Raw genomic sequence first — 20505 nt, 5'->3', positions numbered from 1 at the left:
GCTGCCCAGGGCCATGCAGCGAGTGTAGGGGAGAAGTTAGAGCACGGCGAATGACAGAAAGTTTCGAATTGACTGAAAACTAAAATACAGCATATCAACTTTGTGTGATGCAGCTAAAACAATGTTTAAGGGAAAATTATAGCTTAAATTTATTTGTGGAAAATTTATATGTAGGAAATTTATAAAGGAGAATTTATAGTTAAATACATTGAAAAAGAAAATCACACCACCAAAAAAAAGAACAATTTGATTAAAAAATGGGCAGAGGACCTGGATAGACATTTTTCCAAAAAGACATACAGATGCCCAACATCACTGATCATCAGGGAAATGCAAATCAAAACCACAACGAGATACCACCTCACACTTGTTAGAATGACTAAAATCAAAAACATAAGAAATAACAAGTGTTGACGAGGATATGGAAAAAAAGAAATCCTCGTGCCCTTGGTGAAAATGCAAACTGGTGTAGCCAATGTGGAAGACAGTATGGAAATTCTTCAAAAAGTTAAAAATAGAACTACTCTATGATCCAGTAATTCCAGTATATTGGGTGTATACTCAGGGAAAACACTAACTTGAAAAGATATCTGCACCCTATGTTTATTGCAGCATTATTTACAATAGCCAAGATATGGAAGCAACTTGAGTGTCCATAGATAGATGAATGGACAAAGAAGAGGTGATATATGCCATTTGGGACCACATGGATGGATTTAGAGGGTATAATGCTAAGTGAAATAAGGCAGATTGAGAAAGACAAATACCATATGATTCTAATCATAAGTGGAATCTAAAAAAAAAATGAATGAACAAAAAGCAGAATGAGAAATATAAATACTGGGATGCCTGGGTAGCTCAGTCGTTAAGCATCTGCCTTCGGCTCAGGTCATGATCCCAGGGTCCTGGGATCGAGCCCCGCATCGGGCTCCCTGCTCCACCAGAGGCCTGCTTCTCTCTCTCCCCCTCCCCCTGCTTGTGTTCCCTCTCTCGCTGTCTCTCTTTAAAGCTCTGTCAAGCTTTGCGCAGTGGCAGTATTGTAGCCAATGAGGTTTATCCGAGGCACGATTATTGCTAATTAAAGCTCTGTCAAATAAATAAATAAAATCTTAGAAAAAAAAGAAGTATAAATACCAAGAATGAACTGATGGTTGCCAGAGGGGAAAGGGGTGGGGGATGGGCAAAATGGGGAAGGGGAGAAGGAGAGACAGGCTTCTAGTTAGGGAATAAGTAAGTCATAGGAACAAGAATCAGAGCATAAGGAGTACAGTCAATGATACGGTAACAGTGATGTAATGGGACAGATGGACAGACGGACCTGTGGTGAAGTTAGTATAATGTGTAGACTTGTCCAATCACTAAGTTGTACACCTAACACTAATTTAACACTGTGCATCAAATATACTCAAGAAAAGAAAAGCAAAAGAAAACCAATGATCTAAACCCCACCTTAAGGAACTAGAAAAATAAGCAAATTAATTTCAAAGCGAACAGAAGGAAGGAAAGAGTAATGAGCAGACATCAATGAGATAGGAAAGAAAAAGGCTAGAGGAAAATATAATCAATGAAGCCAGAGTTGCCTCTGTGGAAAGACCATATATAATTGACAAATCTCTAGTCAGACTGACAAAGAGAACAAGACAGAAGACACAGATCACCAGTATCAGGATGAAAAAGGGGACATCACTACAGACCGTGTAGATATTTTTTTTTTTAAGATTTTATTTATTTATTTGAGACAGAGAGAATGAGAGAAAGAGAGCACATGAGAGGGGTGAGGGTCAGAGGGAGAAGCAGGCTCCCTGCTGAGCAGGGAGCCTGATGTGGGACTCGATCCCGGGACTCCAGGATCATGACCTGAGCCGAAAGCAGTCGCTTAACCAACTGAGCCACCCAGGCACTGAAATTTTTTTTTTTTAAGATTTTATTTATTTGAGAGAGTGAGTACGTGTGAGAGAGTACAAACAGTGGGTGTGGGGGGTTTTGGAGGGGCAGAGGGAGAGAGAGAAGCAGACTCCCTGCTGAACGGGGAGCCCAATGCAGGGCTCGGTCCCAGGACCCTGAGATCATGACCTGAGCCGAAGGCAGACGCTTAAACGACTGAGCCACCCAGGTGCCCCAAGACCGTGTAGATATTAAAATGTTAATAAATATTATTACAGTTTTGTGCCCACAAATTCTACAATTTAGAGATGAAATAGACAAATTCCTTCAAAGACATAAGCTACCAAAGCTCACTCAAGAAAAAAAAAAACATTAAACTCCCATATATATTGGAGTTTGTTGTTTAAAACCCTCCAAAAACAATAAATTCCAGAGTTAGGTAAGTTTTCTGGCAAATTCTACCAATTCTACTTTTTATGAGGTCAGCGTTAGTCTGATACCAAAACCTGACAAAGACATTACAGGACAGCTCATCAAAAGAATACGTATGATTGCCAAATAAGCACATAAAAAGATGCTCAGTGTAATTAGTCATTATGTCATTGCAGAATGATGTACCACTATAACCTCTAATCATGACTTTTAAAAACTGATGATAACGAGTGAGGATGCAGAGCACCTGGAACTCTCATACCTCACTGGTGGGAACACAACGTGGCCCAGCCACTCTGCAGTCTGGCGGTTTCTTACAAAGTTAAACACATGTTCACAGTATGTCCCAAGGATTCCACTCCTGGGTATTTACCCAAGAAAATCACTTAAAACTCTGTGAGTGAAGAAAATCACTTAAAACTCTGTGAGTGAATGTTTATAGCAGCTCAATTTATAATTGTTCCAAGCTGGAAGCAATTCACATATTTTTCAAACTGTGGTACGTCCATCTAATGAAATACTTTTCAGCAGTAAACATGAATGAGCTATGGATACATGCAAGAACAGGGATGAATTTCAAATGAGTTATGCTGAGTGAAAGACGTCAGACTCAAAATGTTGCATACAGCATGATTTCATTTAAATGACATTCTAGAAAAGGCAAAACTATAGGGACAATAGATCAGAGGTTGCTAGGCACTGGCGTGGAGTTTGGGAGGTGATGGATGTGTTCTCTATGTTGGTTATGGTGGCAGTTACACAATTATTTAAGGTTGTCAAGATTTAGAGAATTGTCCACTAAAAAAGGAAAAATTTTACTATAGATCATTATACTTCAATGAACCCGACTTGAAAATAATCAATTTGGAAGAATTAACATCTTTGTAATGTTGAGTTTCCTAAACCATAAACATGATCTATGTCCCCCCTTTATTTAGGTCTTCATGAATGTCTATTAATAAAATTATTTATTCTCTAGAGGTCTTGTGCACAGAACTAGATTTAGTTCCAGGTACCTGATCTCATTTGAGGTTATTGCAGATGGTATCATTTAAAAATTCTCATTTTCTATCTATTTACTCCCATTATATAGACATAAATCTGATTTTATGTGTTGATTTTACATCCAGCAACCTTGTTAAACTCTTAGTAGTTCTAATTACTGACCTGTAGTTCATTTTGGATCCTCTGTGACACAATCACGTTACTTGTGACAGTTTTGTTTCTCCTTTTCCAGTCTTCTCACCTTTCATTTATTTTTCTTGCCTTATTGCACTGGTGAGGGTTGCTATTGCAATGTTGAACAGAAAGGGTGAGAGGAGAAATTCTTGTCTTGCTTCTAATTTCAGAAGGAAAGCTTTCTATATTTCACCACTAAGTATGCTGACTTTGGCAGATACTCTTAAATGGCTTAAGGAATTTCCCTTTTGTTCCTGGTTTGTAAGAGCTGTTTTAGTTTTAATTGTGAATGGATGTTGAATTTTTGCAAGTGTCTCTGCTACATGTAGTAAGATTCTGTCTGATTTTTCTTCTTAATGTGTCAGCATGGTGAATTATATTGATCAGTTTCCCGATGATCACCAAATCTCCTTTTCTGGCATAAATACAATTCCTTAATTACGCACTATCCTTTTTATGCCTGAATTCAATTTGCTAGTAGTTTATTTTATATTTTTGCATCCGTGTCTATGAGTGATGGTCTGCATTCAGCCTTGGTGTAGGGGCTGCCCTGCTCTTTCTTGTCTCCTTCCACAGGCCTGTGTCCTGGTCCCACCTAGGTTTAGGTCCCCCTTCCCTGCAGGGGGTACCAAGAGCCCAGACAGCCCCCCCACCTTGTGGCTCCATGATCTGGGCTCAGCAGGCCATGTTGCCCATCACCCCCCACCTGTGTTCCTCATCTCTGGAGACGTTATTGTGTTTGTAGCCCCACTGTATGTTTCGGGTCATCAGTTATGCTGCATTTATCACTTGGCCCAGAGCAGTGGGATGGGAGAGAGTGTGCACCCCAGAGCAGTGGGATGGGAGAGAGTGTGCACCCACGAGCTATTTTGGTTGGAAATCCCCTTTGATTTGGAGTGCAATCTTCTGCCCTTGCCTGTCTCGGCCTCTCCAATCCAGAGTAGATGAGGTGCCTTCACCCTGAAAACCAAAGCCTTTCAGAATGTTTTCTGAAAAACGGCAGCTTTCCCCGCGATGAGTCTGCCCCACCACAGTGGAGTGCAGATAAGGCTGTGGGTTTTTAAGTCACGTTTTTCTTCCGTCTGCATCTCGCTCTCCCTTGGTATTAATGTGTCCGTGGCACATGAAGGTGGTGATAAGATCAGTGGCCTTCTTTCGCGTTCCCTGACTCGGAGACTTGCCCACGGTCCTGGGCTGGGCCTCCCTCCTCCCCCTTGCCGCCGCCGTCAACCTCGCTCCCTCTGAGGAGCCCCTGGTGCTCTGTCCTTTGCCTTCGTGGCACCTGGTGCCCTCACGGTTCCACGTTGCCTGGACGGGCGGCCTGCGGGGCGGTGGCCGTCGTGCTGAGGGCTAGTCCCTGGGGCCAGGCCTGCAGAGAACCCACTCTGCATCTGTCACGTGAAGGACACACGAAGGACGGGGCGTTTCCTGCCCAAAGTCCCCAGACCCCCTCGCCATCGTTGGCGCACCTCTGCCCGGGGAAGGACAGCGGGACACGGGACTGCTGGCCCCTTCCACCCGCTGCGGGGCCTCTGCCTCCCTCCCGCTCTCCCGCTCTCCCGGGAAGGCCGGGCAGCTCCGCTCAGACTCCTGGAGGAGCCTGCGCCACTTCCTGTTTGAAGATCTTCTAAGTTTATGGAATTTGAGAAACGCTGTGTTAATAAGGCAGAACTGACCTTTGACCTCCCCTCCCCCTCACATCCTGCGACAGGAAGCCCCACCTACCAGAGGGGCAAGAACAACATCCCCGGGAGGAAGGCCTTTTGCCTTTTCACCCCATCCTCTCTCTGGAAAGTTCTGTGCCCTCTTCCCTGGGGGGAGGAGTACGACAGCTGTGTGCGCATCCTCGTTCTAGGGGGCGTGTTACATAAGGGCCCGAGCTCTGCGGAGGCGCAGGGACGGCGGGGAAGCTGGGGAGCCCGCGGGGTGCCCCACACCTGTCTGGGCCAGGCCCAACCCCCCACCCAGGGCAGGGCGGGGAAGGGGGGGAGGCCATCAGTCGGAGAGTTTTATTTACCTTGAACGGCTCAGCCGAGCAGACACATTATTTAGGGACGAGAATAAAAAGCCATTCACTTTACTTCAATTGACCATTTAGTTCAATTTGTGTGTTACTGCAGGTAATTACTCCAGTAATAACGTGCGGTAATCTGCGCTGATTGGGGAGCTGGCCCTGGCTCCGTGTTAATGCCGCGTGCCGTATATACTAATTACCCATGTGTTACCATGGTTATTTGCATGGATGCCGTGTTAACGGCACCCTGGAAACATAAAGCGATAGCGGGTTTTGAATTAAATCTTTGTGTTCTCTTAGAGCTAAAAGTGCATTTCACATAAAATAGTCATGAATAAAATGAGATCATCTTGTCGGAGTTGCCAGGAAGCTGATTAACTGAGCTGCAGAAATGTGACTTTACCCTACTCAAGAATTAGAGCCTCCCGAACGTTGTTGGGGTTGCTAGGCAGCCCCCAAGATGACATCACTCACAGGACCACACCGCCAGCGATGTCATCTCTCCGTATTTACAGCGCCTCCGTGGAGAGGGTGTGTGTTGTAGAAAGGACGTGATTTTCTCCTGCATGATGGGTATGAATGGGGGGCGGGCCTCCGAGAAAGAACTCGGGAACACCTGTGTGACTCCTTCTCAGGGGACAGAGGCCTTATTTCCACTGGGTTACGCGGGGGCCCAATGAAACGGTGTGTGTCACAGCCCACGTCCGGGAGCTTGGTCCGCGGAGGTGCAGTCTTCCTGCTGGTGAAGGGCAGCCGCATGGGTGTCCAGGCCTCTGAGGGGCAGGGCCCCCGAGCTGGGGAGCATGCACCCCCACTCGCGGCCGTGACAGGCCAGCCCCCTGAGCTGGGGCACAGCTGTCCAAACTGTGCTGAGCCCCTCATCCTAGGGGGCATTCAAGGGAAGGCCAGATGACTACGGCAGAGAGGCAAGAGAGAGGTGGCAGGGAGCGTGGTTGGCCCGCTGACCACTGCAGTCCCTCCCAGCTGGCACGTTCTGTGCTCCTGTGGCCGTGACTCCGTGTCCCCTCTGAGATGGGCTGGCCACACAGCTGGGGCCTCGGGGAGCTTGAGGTCTAGGGGGCGGAGGTGAATGGACCCCAGTGAGGAGTGAGCCTCTGGGACAGGGGCAGGCTGCCTGGAGGGGCTTTCGAGGGGCCGTGAGGAGGCCAGGCCTCCACCTTGAGCGTGCTGGGGAGCCCGCAGGCATCAGCGGAGGAGGCCTGATGCTCTGCGTTCCCTGAAAACCAGCTTCCTCTGGCTGTGGCCTGAAGGATGACTGGGGGTGGCGGTAGGAATCGGAACATACCTGGTCTCCAGAGTGGGGGCCAGGACAGCTGTAAAGCTCTTCGGGCCTGGCCGTGGACTTCCTTCCGCGCAGGCTCATTCCAGGCAACCTCCAAACCCCACGACCCCACTCACCCCTCAGTCACTCTCCTTCCAAACTCCTCCTCACATCCCACGGAGATGGAACTGCCCCTCGGGAGCACTCCAAGGCATTCTCCTGCCTGCCGGGAGCCCTTGCTCCCTGCTCCGCATCCTCCTGTCCTAATCCTGGATGTGCCAGGGCTCAGTCCCATCTATGCCCCTCCCCCTCAGCCTCCCGTGGACCCATCCTGTGAAGTGCGACCTGTGTGGAGATGGCCCCACACGGATCTGTCCACCTCTGACCTCCACCCTGAGATCCATACTTCTGTATATCGAACCACACACACAACGCCTCAACATGACGACATCTTATATCTTCATTTGAAGATTACCTAGCAGCTCAAAGTTGGCATGTCCAAACCAGCGACCTGATCTTCCCGGTGTCTACCTCTCCCTTAAATGGTGCCATCATTCTCCATCTGGCCCTGCTGACCCTGTGACTCTCCTGGACACATTGTCCTCTGCATGCCCGCCGGCCCAGCCATGTCGTTCTTTCCACCCCAGGGCCTTTGCACCTGCTGTTTCCCCGCCCAGAGTGCCTTCCCAGTGTTCTTATGGCTCACTCCCTCACTTCATGAGCTGTGAGGTCAAGGGTCCCATCCTCGGGAGGGCTGCCCTGCCTCCCTCTCTGCACCCTCTCTGTCCCTGGCCCTCCTCGCTTGCTCTGTAACATCCGGTACACTCAGCAGAAACTACATTCCTTATTTACTTACAAGTTGTCCATCTCTCTCCCCAGAATGGAAATTCCATGAAAGCAGCGGGTTTTTCTGCCTTGCTCATGACTAGGTTCCACGTGGACTTGTTGAATTCATAGCAAAGATAGGAGCTGGGGTTTTGGTGACAGGCAAGACTCCTAGGATGGCCCAGAACATACCGCTCATGAGGGCTGGAGTCCCTCGGCTCCTAGACAGACCAGGTCCACAGAGCCATCTGGGGTCTGGCACAGAGCTGCTAACATCTTCCGTTACTGAGTGAAGACACTCAAACAAAACAAAACCCACGACCGCCCGCTATCACCGTAATTAAAACCAAGGATCTCGAAGCGTCCACGGAGTGGGAGCCACATAGATTCAGCGCATCAGTGCTCCCATCACACCTCCTGGTCTTGTTTGTCCCCGACAGCCGGTCTGCTTTGGACTCAGCCTCTGAGAGGCGCCGGGGGTTGGGGCCGTCTGCCGTGGCAGTGGTCCTGCTGCCGTGTGTGCCACAGTCCCCACGACTTCCCACAGCTGTGTGCATGCAGTTGCCAGGCCTTTGGCAGCTGGAGCGAGCATCCCGGGGGGAGCTGGGGCCCGAGCCTGGCGCCCTCCCCCATTTCGTCATCTTGTGGCCCAAGAGCACATTGTGATTGACGTCCCGGCCCCGAAACGCTCTCCAGGGGCGAAAACGCGCCGGGCAAATGCTGACTCTCCACTTTCTTTTGTCTTCTTTACACGCTGCAGCTTGAAGAGTCCCCGCCAACTCTCTGCTCGGAACCTGTTTGGCTGACGGTGTAGCAAGGATAAAGTTGGCGTAGTTGATCTCCAAGCAGGGCAGAGATCCTCGGAGTGCCTGGCTATCTGTGGGTCCTGGGCCTCTGGCACACTCGCCGTGGCCTCCGGCGTGGCTGGCTCCCCCTCCTAGGCCTTTGTGGGCTCTCACGGTCGCTGAGCCAAGTCATCCTGCTCCCAGGAGGTGTTGGTCCCTCCCTGGACTCTGGCCCCATGTCCTTTCCACCACAAACCAGCCCGACCACGTGGGCAAACATGTGGCCAAGTAGGCCGTGGCTCCGAGGGGCCTCCCGTGCCGGGAGCCGTGTGGGCGGAAGGGGCAAGAACGGGGTCCCTGGGGACCAGCAGCCACCAGAGGAAGCCAGCTCTCGGCAGACCTGGAAGGCTGGGGTGGAGTGGAGCCGGCTTGGCGAAGGAAGGAGACATCTGGGACGTTTTGCGTGGGGAAGCGAGGCGAGCGCCGCTCAGCCTCAGGAAGAGAACGTGGGCGGCTCTGGACGGGGCCATGGGGCGCCGGGCCCCAGTGACAACACTAATGAGCACGGCTTCTGGTTGTGGGGCATTGCCCGAGCCCGGCTCTGGATCTACTGTGTGACCCGTCTCACCTCACAGAAAGCACACCAGGACCTTGTGGCAAAAGTGCCCATTTTACAGATGAGGAGACTGAGGCTCAGGGAGGTGCTGCCACTTGGTGCTGGCTGTTTGCAGAGTGTGGGCTCCAGGTACAGCTCCAGGTGGGCTGGGGGTGGGCTGCATCAGAGGTGACCTCAGTGGTGCCTGGAGGGACAGGGGATGCTCGTGGGGTGCGGGTGACTCCGGGCCAGAAGATGGGTTACTGTTCTTCCTGCCCTGGAGTGGGAAGATGGCTCTGGTGAGGACCGTCCCTCCCTGCGTCCCTCCTCCTCGGGGGCGGAGCCGCACTCCCGCCCAGCCCTCCCGCCCTCACTGGCTTTAGACCCCAAGTCCACCTGGCTGGGGGGGCGGGGGGTGGGGGCAGGTGGCCAGGGCAGAGGAGGGTCCGCATCACTGCCCCGTGGTGGCAGCAGCGACTGCCAGCCCCCCTTCCCTCCGGGGGAGACGGCCAGGTCGTGTCCGCCCACCCCGGGAAAGGGGTGACATGACTACTGGTTGCTGCCGGCATGTGGTGGGGATAGTCCGGGGTGATTTGCTCCGAACCCAACACGCAGCTGGTGGATGCTGCCAAAGCCTGGTGCTCATTAGCTGAGTGGAGGCAGCCGTGGCCCAGACCCACTTTATAAATCATGTCGGCACTCCGCACGGGGGCTGATTAGAAACCCCACAGGGCTCTGAACGCGGCGATACCAGGGCCAGGGTGGCTGGTGCCCTTGCAGGCTGGCCTTGGGCTGGGCCGCTTGGGCAGGTGTGGGCTGCGTTTACGGTAGGAGCAGTCTGCAGGGGGCTTTCTGTGGTCTCGTGGCCATTGACACCTACCACGCACCAGGGATCACAGCCTTAGTGCCAGGTGGTGCCAAGGGCCAGGTGCAAACCTCAGCCCTGCCTCTTGCCAAGTGAGTTCACCCATTACAGCCTCATTTTCCTAACCTGTAAGCAGGGACCGTGTGCCTCAGAGGGCCCACGAAGCTCTTACAGGCTAGTGGGGAGGTGCAGACGAAGTGGCCGGCTCGGCTGGGCCACGAGAGCACTCAGCAAGGGATGCGTCCCCCGCCCCCACCTTGGGCCCCTTGGGACCCGTGGGCGCCTGGTCTCCAGCTCTACTATGGGGTATAGTCGCTCCGTGACTCCAAAGTTCTGGAGCGAGTCGGCACTTCTGAGCACCTACTGCATGCAGTCTGCTGCACTATGTGCCAGGAGCACGGAAGAAAAATGAAGGCAGTGGTTCGAGGGGTACCATCTTGGGGCAGGGGTTGAACCATCCAAGGCTTCTTGTGGAAGTGACAGGGCACGTGGTGTTGGGGGCGGGGCCCTGAGGCTACGGAGGGGTGTGGGATGTGAGAGGTGGTAACCCAGGAAGGCTCCCACGAGGTCACGTTGGGAAAACGGAACGAGAGCTGCATGACTTTCTGAAAAGGCGTGGGACGTATAGAAAGACAAGGTAGCGGGAGGGTGGTATTCAGTGTCACGGTCCAAGTGATGGCTAAGGGCATGGAGCGTGAACAGACATATGGCCCTTAGCATGTGCCAGCCCCTGGGGAGGGATCTGTACCTGTTTGCCATCATCACTGAGCGTTTGTTTTCTCTCTCTGATCTCAGAGCAGGGCTGATGTCCCCAAGGAAGCCGCTCTGATGTAGCCCCTCTCAGAGAGGGGGTCCGACCTGGGGTTCTGAGGGGGTCATGAGGTCCCAGGAGAGGGACCCTCCTGAGCCTGCTTGGAGTGGCTGAAGCTAATAAGGCACCTGCCTTCCCGAATCCCAGGAGAGGCCAAGGAGGAGAGAGAAGAGAACGAAGAGGCAGCAAGAGAGGGCCAAGGCCAAGGTTTCCAGTAAATTTCCTGCAGGCAGATAGCCTGGTTATCAGTGGGCTAGCCGTGGACTGTAGTGGGAAGGAGGAGCCCCAGCGGAGGGAGGTTCGGTCTGGAGGGGCCCTGCCCAGAGAAGCCGGCATCCTGGGTCTGGTGGGGGCATCCAATCCGAAACCCCTCATTTCCCGGGTTTCCAGGGCCTCATTCTCTGGCTCCGCCCCGGGGTGATGTCTGCACCTCTGGGGACAGGAGGTGCAGGAAGGCTCCTCCCACCCCCAGCCCAGCCAGAGAGAGGGGCCCCCTTACAGCGAACCTTCGCTTGGCCCCCAACTCCATCAGCTCTGCCGGCCACTGCAGGGTCAGCCTGGGGTCGCTCACCTTTGTGTGTGTTTGTAAGGGGATGGCTGCCTGGTGGGCCTTCCCACCAGGCCCCGGGAGGGGAAAGAGGGCTGGGAGCCTCCCCAGCAGAGACACTTCAGCCCTGCCCCTGACTTTGGTACTTGAATTCCCTGTGGGCCTGGAGGTGGCTACAAAGAGCCAGGGTAGGCGCTCACCTGTCTGGTCTGCCATCAGCCCAGGGGAGCTGGCAAGGGCGTGGGGGTGGGAGGTGAGGGGGCAGGGCCCTGGCTGGGGAGGGCGGGCCAGGTCTGGCCTCTAGAAAGAGCTGGGAGAAATAGCCCAGGGTATGTGCGGGGCCGCCGGACACCGCCCAGGCAGAGGGCTCTGCACCCCAGCGGCTTGCCTCCCTTTGCTGTGTGACTTGGGCAGTCGATTCTGTTTCCTCATCTGAAAATAGGGTGGCAGGATTGGCAGCCCAGGGTCACAGGGTGCTGTGGGGACAGCGGGGACACCCCGTAGGTGCTCCATCAGAGTTGTCAGTTCTTACTAGGAGAGCTGGAGGGGCTGGGGAAACCTAGGCCGGTGAGCGGAGTCGGTACCTCAGCCCAGCCTGGACGGAGTGTCCTTTTGCCCTGGCCTGGTAGCCCTTCCCCTCCCCAGCCTCTCCCCAGCTCACAGGTTCATCCCAGTGTTCCACGGGGTGGGGCTCTCTCTGTCTCTTCAGGGGTCCCCAGCCCCCACGAGGGCCCAGCGTGGCCGATGGCCTGTGGTGGAGGGGCCTGCGGCCGGCGTGGACAGATGGACTGAGGGCAGCTGCCTAGAGCCCTCCCCCCTCCTGCCCTCTCTGAGCCATAGCCATTCCCCAACTCCTGATTTTTCATTAAAACAGCAGCGGGCTCCGAGCCGCCCAAGGTCATGGTGGGGCTGCTAGGGGAGTGAATGTGGGCCATTACGCGGGCCTTTAATGTCCCTGTGGCCGCGGCTGGCGCGGGCGCGATCAAGCACCGGGGACACTCCAATTTCCGCCTGTCCCGCGGCGATCGTATCAGCGCCTGAGTGATCTCCTTGCTGGCGGGCGGCGGGGACGCAAGGGGGCAGCGAGCCCGGCCACCCAGCGGCCCTCCCTCGGGAACAAAGGGACGCACTGCATGGCTGGCAGGACTGAGAAACAGCAGCGTGGTGTCTCCCGCGTCCCCCTCGCCCGTGCTGAGTTTAAGCCCAGGGCATTGGGAAGGGCCGGGTGTGGGCAGGCACGGGGCCGGGGTGGGGCTGCGCTCGTGCACAGAGTGGGTGACAGCCCCACCCTCAGGCTCCCCTGGACCCCAGGTTTGGAAAAGGCCCATGACTCTAGGTGGTTGGCAGTGGTCTGTGGCGACCCCGACTGCCGAGTGCAGGGGTGTCCTGGGCAGGGTGTCTGATGACTGGGAACCCCAAGCCTCACTGCTCCCCGGCAATCCTCACGATTGCCCAGATGTCCACACCCAGCCGCCCGTGTGGAAGGGACTCTCTTCCAGGGCTGGTGGCCGTGAAGCCTGTTCTGGGATGAGAAACCGTTTTCTGGAACTTGGCTGAGCGAAAACCGGAAGCAGCCCAGATGTCCTTCGGCTGGGAAGCAGACAAGTGGCCTGGGCCCACGCCTGCAGGGACACCACTCGGCCGTAAAAGGCTGCCGCGCCGTGGGTGAGGCTCAGGTGCATCGTGCCGGCTCCGCGGGCCTCACGCTGCCTGGTTCCACGGCCAGGGCCGAACCATAGGCCCAGAAAGTGCTGCGGACGCTGCCTGAGGCTGGGGTGGGGGCACAGGGGCACTGGGGGTGAAGGGACGAAGGGTGGTTACATGACTACATACATGGGTCAGGACTCTCAGAACTGACCACGAGAAAGGATGAGCTTTGCTGAGCGTAAGTGATCCCATAATAAAATACAGAAAAAGATTCTTTTCCTTTGCAGCAGACACAGTGGGCAGCCTGGGACGGGTCCAGGCCGGACACACCGCTTGGAAAGCAGTGATGACAAGAAAAGGACCCGGACCTCCTGTCCCTCTGCCCCTCTCTGGGCTCTCGGCTGGTGGTCTGCCCCCGTGGGGGGATCCCACCCCTGGCCCAGCTTCCCGTCCTCCCTGGCCTGCCCAGGACTTTCATCAGACACCCAAAAAAACCAGCCCCCAAAAGATGCTGTGCGGGGGAGGAGGGTGGAGGACGGAGTTGGAATCCCAAAGCCGCTTAGCTCCTCGGCTTGCTTTCCCATTTCAGTTGGATGGCTGGAAGATAATGCGCTAATTAAGCATCGGGGGCTCTCTCCCGAGGTGGGGGGCCTCCCATTTTCTTCTCCATGATAGTAATTGGGATTCTAGGGAGGTTCCCGGGAGGGGTCTGTCCCTCATTTCCCACCGACCCGCCGCCTCTGCCTGGCCTCCCCCGCCACGCCCAGCTCCAGAGCCTCATGCAAGACCAGTGGTCTCTCCATCACCGCCCCCCCACCCCCGGCCACTGACAGCCCCCTGTGGGAATTGTGTGCTGGTGGGAGTAGGGAGTGCAGATGGGTCTCCCTCCCTCCGCGGGAATCATGAGCCTTTGCCACGGCCCTCATAGCACACGGCTGCTCACACGGGGCTGGGGGGGCCTGCGTCTGCAAGACAGACCCTCCCCTTGGCCACCTGTCACATGCTACTTCCCCCCAATGGGAAGGGGGAGCCTCCAGCAGCCCCCCCCGGAGGAATGGGAGCCTCGCACCTCCCTGTGGGCCCCGGGAAGCCTCATGTACGGTGGCACACGTCGGATGAGCACCTGTTATGAGCCGGCTCCGCGCCGAGGGCCTAGGCTATGCAAGTGGTGAGGCCGCCGGACAGCACACGGTCCAGGGGCCGCGATGCCGAGTAAGAGCAGCTGCCTCCCGGTGTCCGTGTGCCCGGCTCCGGCAGCATCCGGATCGTTCTATTGTACAGATGAGGGAACGGAGGCCAGCAGGGCCGGGGCCACCTGCCCGGCTTGGGCTTGGCACCTGAGGGTCCCCACGGTGGCTGCGCAGGAGAGCATCCCCTCTACCCCCTGCCTGCCCCCACCTGCCCCCCTGCTCAGACCAGGTGTACCAGCATCCTGGCCTGGGCTCCAGCATCCTCTAACATTCCCAGGGCTTTGGTGGGGGCAGTCTGGACCCCCGAACTGACGGTCTGAGAGGAAGATCATGGGAAATAGAACTCGCTTCACGTAGAATTTCGGAAAAAAATAGAGTGTTCTGACTGTAACATAAGGGATGCGTTAAAGGAAAACCATGGGTAATAAAATAATGTGTATTTCGATCAGTGAGTGCCCCACGACATCCCCAGTAGGGGCTCTGTCGGAAGTCTTGCCCCAGTTCCCGGATCCGCGGGGACGGGTGTGGGCCACCGGCACAGTGGGCCGTATCCGTGATGTGCCCTTCCCAAATGGGAAAGCTCCAGACAGAGCAAGGCATCTTGCCTTCAGCAAACGGTAGGTGCTTTCCTGGGAAGGCCAGTGGTCGTTAAACACGCACAGAAGACGCTCAGGGATTTCTGGCTTGGGAAAAACAGTCTCTCACGGACCAGAACGCCTGGTGGGACATTTAGAGTGTGTGTGAGACTCAGGAGGACGGGACTCAAGAGGAAAGGTTGGCGGGGGTCTGCACAACGGAGGGGCCCCGCTTGCTGCTTACTGCCCCCCACCACGGTCATTTGATGACCCCAAAGAGCACTTCTTGAATCTCCAAAATGCCCCATTGGAGGTGAAGCTTTTAACCGTCGTGATGTACTTTGGGGGACATGAGGAGCCTGACCAGAGGATGTCTCACCTGCTGGGGGGCCCGGCAGGTCACCAGCGTGACCGGCAGCGGGTCCAGAGGCCCAGAGAGCAGGCGGGGTGGCCCCAGGTGACAGCGTGCAAGAGCCGCAGGGCTGGAACCGGGGTGAGGGAAGTCAAGCACACCGGCCAGGCTCCAGGAAACTCCTCAATCTAGAGAAATAATGCTTTACTGCAATCTTTTTAAACATTAAAATTAATTCAAAATATCCACAATGAACAAAATACCCAAAACACCCAATAAATACAGAGGGTCACTATTCCTGACCTTCCCTTTCTCCTCCGCGGGGCAGGCTGCAGCTGGAGCACTTGGCGCTGGAAGGCTCTCTCCAGGCAGAGGGGTTCGCTTGCTCGGGGTGGCCCTGTGGCACGTTGCCGTGACGTTCAGAGCATTCCAGACCCTTCGCGGCCACAGGGCCAGGGACCGGCCAAGGAGGGGTCTTATTTGGCTGCATTGTTGTGTTCCTGTCTGACAGACTCACATGGGAGGCAGGAGGCTGGGGGCGGGGGGGTGGCCCGTTGGCTTCCACGCTCCACCAAGACTCCCTGGAACACACGGGCTCTCGGGCCTCGTGGGGATCTGTGAGTTCCCTCCGGGCCGTGTAACTTCACGCAAATGGCCGCATGGCTCTGGTGCCATTAGGGAACTGGGCTGTGCTGGCCCACTCGGGGGGTTTGTGGCCTCCCAGCCCCCTCAGGAGGGCTCACAGGCAGGGGGCCCACTTGCTGGGTGCCCTGGGGAGTATAGGGGTCAAGGGGTCTGGGCTAGTGTCCTTGGCCTGCTGGCCACACGGGCCAGTAACATGCATCTTTGGGCCGGGCGTGAACGTTTAGAGCCCTCCCCAGGAGGTTCAGCCAGGACTGAGAGTCAGTGGAGCTCTGACCCTGGGGGATAAATGATTCTGGAGCTGGTGTCAAGCTGCCCCCGACCCTTTCCAGGGGTTGGGGCGGGGGCAAGCAGCCTGCGAAGGCCAAGCGACGTGTATTATCTATGCATTCCTTTTGAAACGCCTTCACTAGCCTCTTCCCTCGGGAAGTAGTCATTCCATTAGCAAGATCATGCGGGGGCGCACACAGGGGTGGGCGCGTTCTTGGGGCCGTCACCCTGTTCCAGAACTTCCCAGCCGTGTGCGTTCTCTGGGTCCCAGGGCCGCCCCAGCTGGCCGCCCCGTCTTGCAGACCTGGAAACTAAGGGGCAGAGTCAGCGGCCCCGGGGTCCCTCATGGGTCGTGCATGCGAGTCCTGGCAGAAGCGGGGTCCCGGGCACCTGCCCCCGCCCAGGCTGTGACCCTCTCGACCTGGCGGGGTGAGACCTCTCTGTGCCCTTTCAATGTCACCCCGGGGCCCGAGAGGGCAACTTCTCAGAGGCGACGCCTCCTTAATCCGTCTGGCTGGCACTGCCTTGCCTCCTTTTATTGTGTTTCGCCCTGAGCGGCTCGGATTTACTGTGTGATTGGCTCATTTTTCATCTTGCGTCTATAGTAACCAGACTTGGAAATGAATAGTCGTGTGACGCCACACCATGATGGAATGGGCTGAGCCCGGGTGCCGGAGAGCATGGAAAGGGCTGGGAGCGGGCGGCCTCTCCAGCCGAGACCAGCGTGGCCCCGTGGCCAGGGCGCCCTGGCCACGAGCCACCGCCGTCTTCCGAGCTGCAGAGTGGGAGAGTCAGACTCATCTTGAGAGTTTCATGGCGCGTAGTAGGTGTTCAGTAAGTGTGGTTATGATTATGGCTGTGATGTGATGTAACTTTAACGTATATTTTATGAGTCCTAAAATAATAGAACTCTTTCATTTGAGGGAGCGCTTAGAGAGCATAAGTGTGGGAAGGAACCGCGATATGGCCGGCTTGAGGATAGCTTCCTCTCAGATATTCAATTATCTTCCCCTTCCCTCTCGCCCTCCGCCTGCAATCTGATTATTTTCGCACCCACAATGCACTTGTGTCCGCCCATCGGAGCCTCTCCGAGAGCCCAGGAGCAGACCAGGCAGCGCGCACGGCAGCCTCTCTCTTTGGGGGTGGGGGTGCCATCAAGACCTCTCAGAACACCCTTTCGTGCTCAAGATCCACGGGCCAGTGGAGTGGTGGGGAGTGGCCGGCCTGCAGTCTCTGTGACATTCTCTCTGTTCCATGGACAGCAAAGCCCAAGTCACTGGCCCACGGTCACCACGCAAGGCAGCGGCAAGGCTAGCATTCCAGCTCAGGTGTCCTGATCACAGAGCATGTTCCGTTTCAACACTCAGGCATCATTCAACAAACATTTACCTGCCTCTGGGGCTCCGGGCTCAGGAGGATGGCCGGGACCTCATCGGGTCCCATGGAGGCTGAGGCAGAAAAGAAACACAGATGAGATCACAGAGCAGAATGACTTAAATACAGCCACGGGCTGCGAGGGAAGGCCACAGGGGGCTGTCTCAGTGGCTGGGGGGAGGGGGGCAGCGTCGGTAGGTGTGGGATCACGAAGGCCTCGAGGAGGAGGTGGAGGAGGCGGAGATGGGGGGAACGGAGAGTGGCAGGCATCTGCTCTGGACAGAAGAGGCAGCAGAGACTGGGGGGCCGGGGACCCAGCCGGGGTGGCCAGCAGAGCCCTGTACTGTGGCAACCACGTGCAAGGGCTCCACGCAGGCCTGTGACGTGGACCCTGCCCTCTGCTCGAGCTGCAGACCCTCCTCAGGGGCGCGGGCGGCCCCAGGGGGATGAGAACTGACCCTCGGAGAAAGCAAGCCCACCCCAAGAAAAGCCACGTGCTCGGAAAAGGCCCCTCCTGCTCATGTGGGATTATTCTGAGTAGCAGGGTGGTCCCTGTGCGCTTTTCCCTGACACCTGCCTGCATCTCAAGGGGTCACCATGCCCTGGAGGGCATTTATGAATTTGAAGATTTGCCGATTCCTTAGCAGGCACGTTTCTTGCTAGCCGAGTGAGGTTTCGAATCCTGGGAGGTTGTCTCAGCCCAGTCCCGGGCAGACCTGGGGTGTGCATGGCGGCATGGCCTCCCCGAACCCACAAATCCCACCAGGCAGCAGGGTCCCGTCCCGGCTGAACACCTGCTTCGTTCTTTGGCATCTGAGGTCTGTGGGACAGTGTTGCCTGACTGTGCAGGAGGGTTCCCACATGGCAGGACACGAAAGTCCTGTGCCCTCATTTTGTCCTTTTCCCTGGTGGGCAAGAACCCAGGAGGCTGTCCAGGGAGCGGTGGGTCCGTGGGAGAGCCCAGGACCCCCCTCACAGGCGGCCACGTGTGGCCAGGGCTCCTCTGTGGCTGCTGTGGAGGGGGGCAGTCCTTCTCTCTGGGCAGGAAGCCTTTCACCGAGGGCATGGCTGCCTTCGAGAAGGGCACAGAACAGCTTCCTGCTCTGCTTCCTCTCCTGGGTACGAATTAGGAACGGGAGATCTGGGAGGAGACCAGAGACTGCAGGGGAGGGGAGTGGCTGAGGGAGGTGGGGGAGAAGCAGGCCCATGGGGACGCCTGGGGCAGGTGGGGGCTCTGCCCTGACCCCTGTGGTGCTCCCAGCTGAGCGTGTCCTCTGACCCCCGGGAAGCCCCTCGGCAGGCCCCCTTGGGGTGCCTGAGAGCCCGTCCCCCACGCTGACCTGGGCTCTTCGTGATGTGCCCTCCCCTAAGTGAGCTCCGATGGAACGCAGCCCGTCCCACGGCGTCCAGGGACACAGCCTTGCGATCGCACTTTGCGGGGTAGCCAGCCTGCGCCCTCGATCCTACTGGCCCCGTCCTGGCCCCACTGACCGGCTGCCCTGCTCCGAGTTTCTGGGGTCTGACCTCTGCACAGGCTGGAGGGGTAAACGAGGCACGGCGTCTGGGGTCTGTCCCCGGTGACCATCCCGTGTGTCATGTTGTCGGTCTGAATTTCCTTCTTTCAAAAAAAAATTTGTTTCATTGAGATGAAATTCACATAGGGTAAAAGGAACCATTTTAAAGTGCGTAGCTCGGTGGCATTGAGCACGTACGTGATGCTGTGCGTCTCCCACCTCTTTGTATATGTCCCAAAACGTGTTCCCCGCTCCAAGAGAAGCCCCTTCCCACTCCCCCGGCCCCGGCGACCACTGGTGCGCTTCCTGCCCCTAAAGATTTGCCAATTCCAGACATTTCATATAAAAGGAATCTGACACCACGTCTGTTTCCTTTCACGCCCCGTGACATTTCTGAGGCTCCCCACGCTGGGGCGTGCATCGCAACATCGCTGTGGCCGTGTGGGTGGCCCCCCCCCATGTTGGGCCGGCGCTGGTGTGAGCACGCGTGTCCTTGTTCTTTGTGCCCCCCCATTCCGGGCTGTGCACACAGTGGGCACTTTATAAAGGGCCAGGTTGTGACTCTTAACGGGCCCTGCCAGGTTCCGCCAACCCCAGGCCGTGGCCGTGGCCTGAGTAGAGCTGGATCAGCAGTCCCCGCAGGGGCGCCGATGCTTGCTGGGTTTTGGGCCAACTGCGGGTCAGCCGGTTTATCAGACCTCCTTCGGACTTAAAGGAAAACCATGTGTTTGGAAAATAGGATGTTGCCAGGAGAGCCCGAATGTCTTACCTCCCTTCTGGAAAAATAGATCATTGTTTTCCTTTCTTCCACCCACCCCCCCATAGCAGAGCAGATGTTAACTTTGCAATAAACAGAGGGAAAAAAATAGATGAGGGACGTTTAGAGAACTATAGCTGTGCAGACCAGAGTTATCACTCTGATTTCAACTGGGACTATAAAATTTTATGAGCTATTAAATTGTCCTAAAGCTCCTTTAACATACAGACTCGAGTGTCTGAGATTACCCATTAAGAAAAAGTGGGTTACATCGGGAGAACTTTTACTACTTACACTCAATTGTGTTCAATCAATAAAACTTTTAACTAGCTGTGTTGCTTTGGGAAGATTACACGGGTCCTGCCGTGGACGGGCCGGCTGGACGTGCCTGGACACGCCCCGAGCACGGCCATCGCTGGACATTGGGGCTCTCAGCCATGGCGGGTCACTTGAGCCTTCCTGAATGTTCTGCGACGGTGAGGTGGATTGGGTCGGGAGGTGGGGCCCAGCGACCAGTTTGTCATAGCGGTGCCCATCAGGCGGGCGGCAGGGAGCACTGGGTGGTGCCGTGGTGTGAGCCGAGCGCCCTGCATGCTCCCAGCGGGGGTGCGGACTGCGGGCCAGGCAGCCTGCGGAGGGCCAGGGTGTGGAAAAGACGGGGCTGGTTGTCCCAGGAAGCAGGGGAGAGGGAGTCCCCTGAGGAGGAGGAGGGGGTCGGCCTGCTGCATGCCGAGCACATGTCACAAGAACATGTCTCCTAGCTGGCTCTCGAGGGGGCCGTGGCACCCCTCCTGCTGTGCAGGCGAGACCGAGTCTCTGGAAGGGTATCGGGGCATGTGACTGGTGAGCCACGTGCTTGAACCCTGGGTGCCAGGCCAGGTGTGTCCCTGGGGTGGGAGGCTGAGCCCCTGGATGGTGGGCATCTCACCAGGGCAATGAATGCAGAACGGGGGGATGCCTGACCC

General features: G+C 56.1%; 1 pseudogene; it reads left to right on the top strand.

The window, feature by feature from the left end:
* The first annotated feature begins 1017 nt into the window (after positions 1 to 1017).
* Positions 1018 to 1129, top strand: LOC118018267 (annotated as a pseudogene).
* The last annotated feature ends 19376 nt before the right edge of the window (positions 1130 to 20505 follow it).

The sequence above is a fragment of the Mirounga leonina genome, unplaced genomic scaffold (assembly GCF_011800145.1).
Source record: "Mirounga leonina isolate KUSES-001 unplaced genomic scaffold, KU_Mleo_1.0 Mir_170, whole genome shotgun sequence".
Lineage (NCBI taxonomy): Eukaryota > Metazoa > Chordata > Mammalia > Carnivora > Phocidae > Mirounga > Mirounga leonina.
Note: the sequence above shows the minus strand (reverse complement) of the source record. Positions and strands in the feature narration are given on the sequence as shown.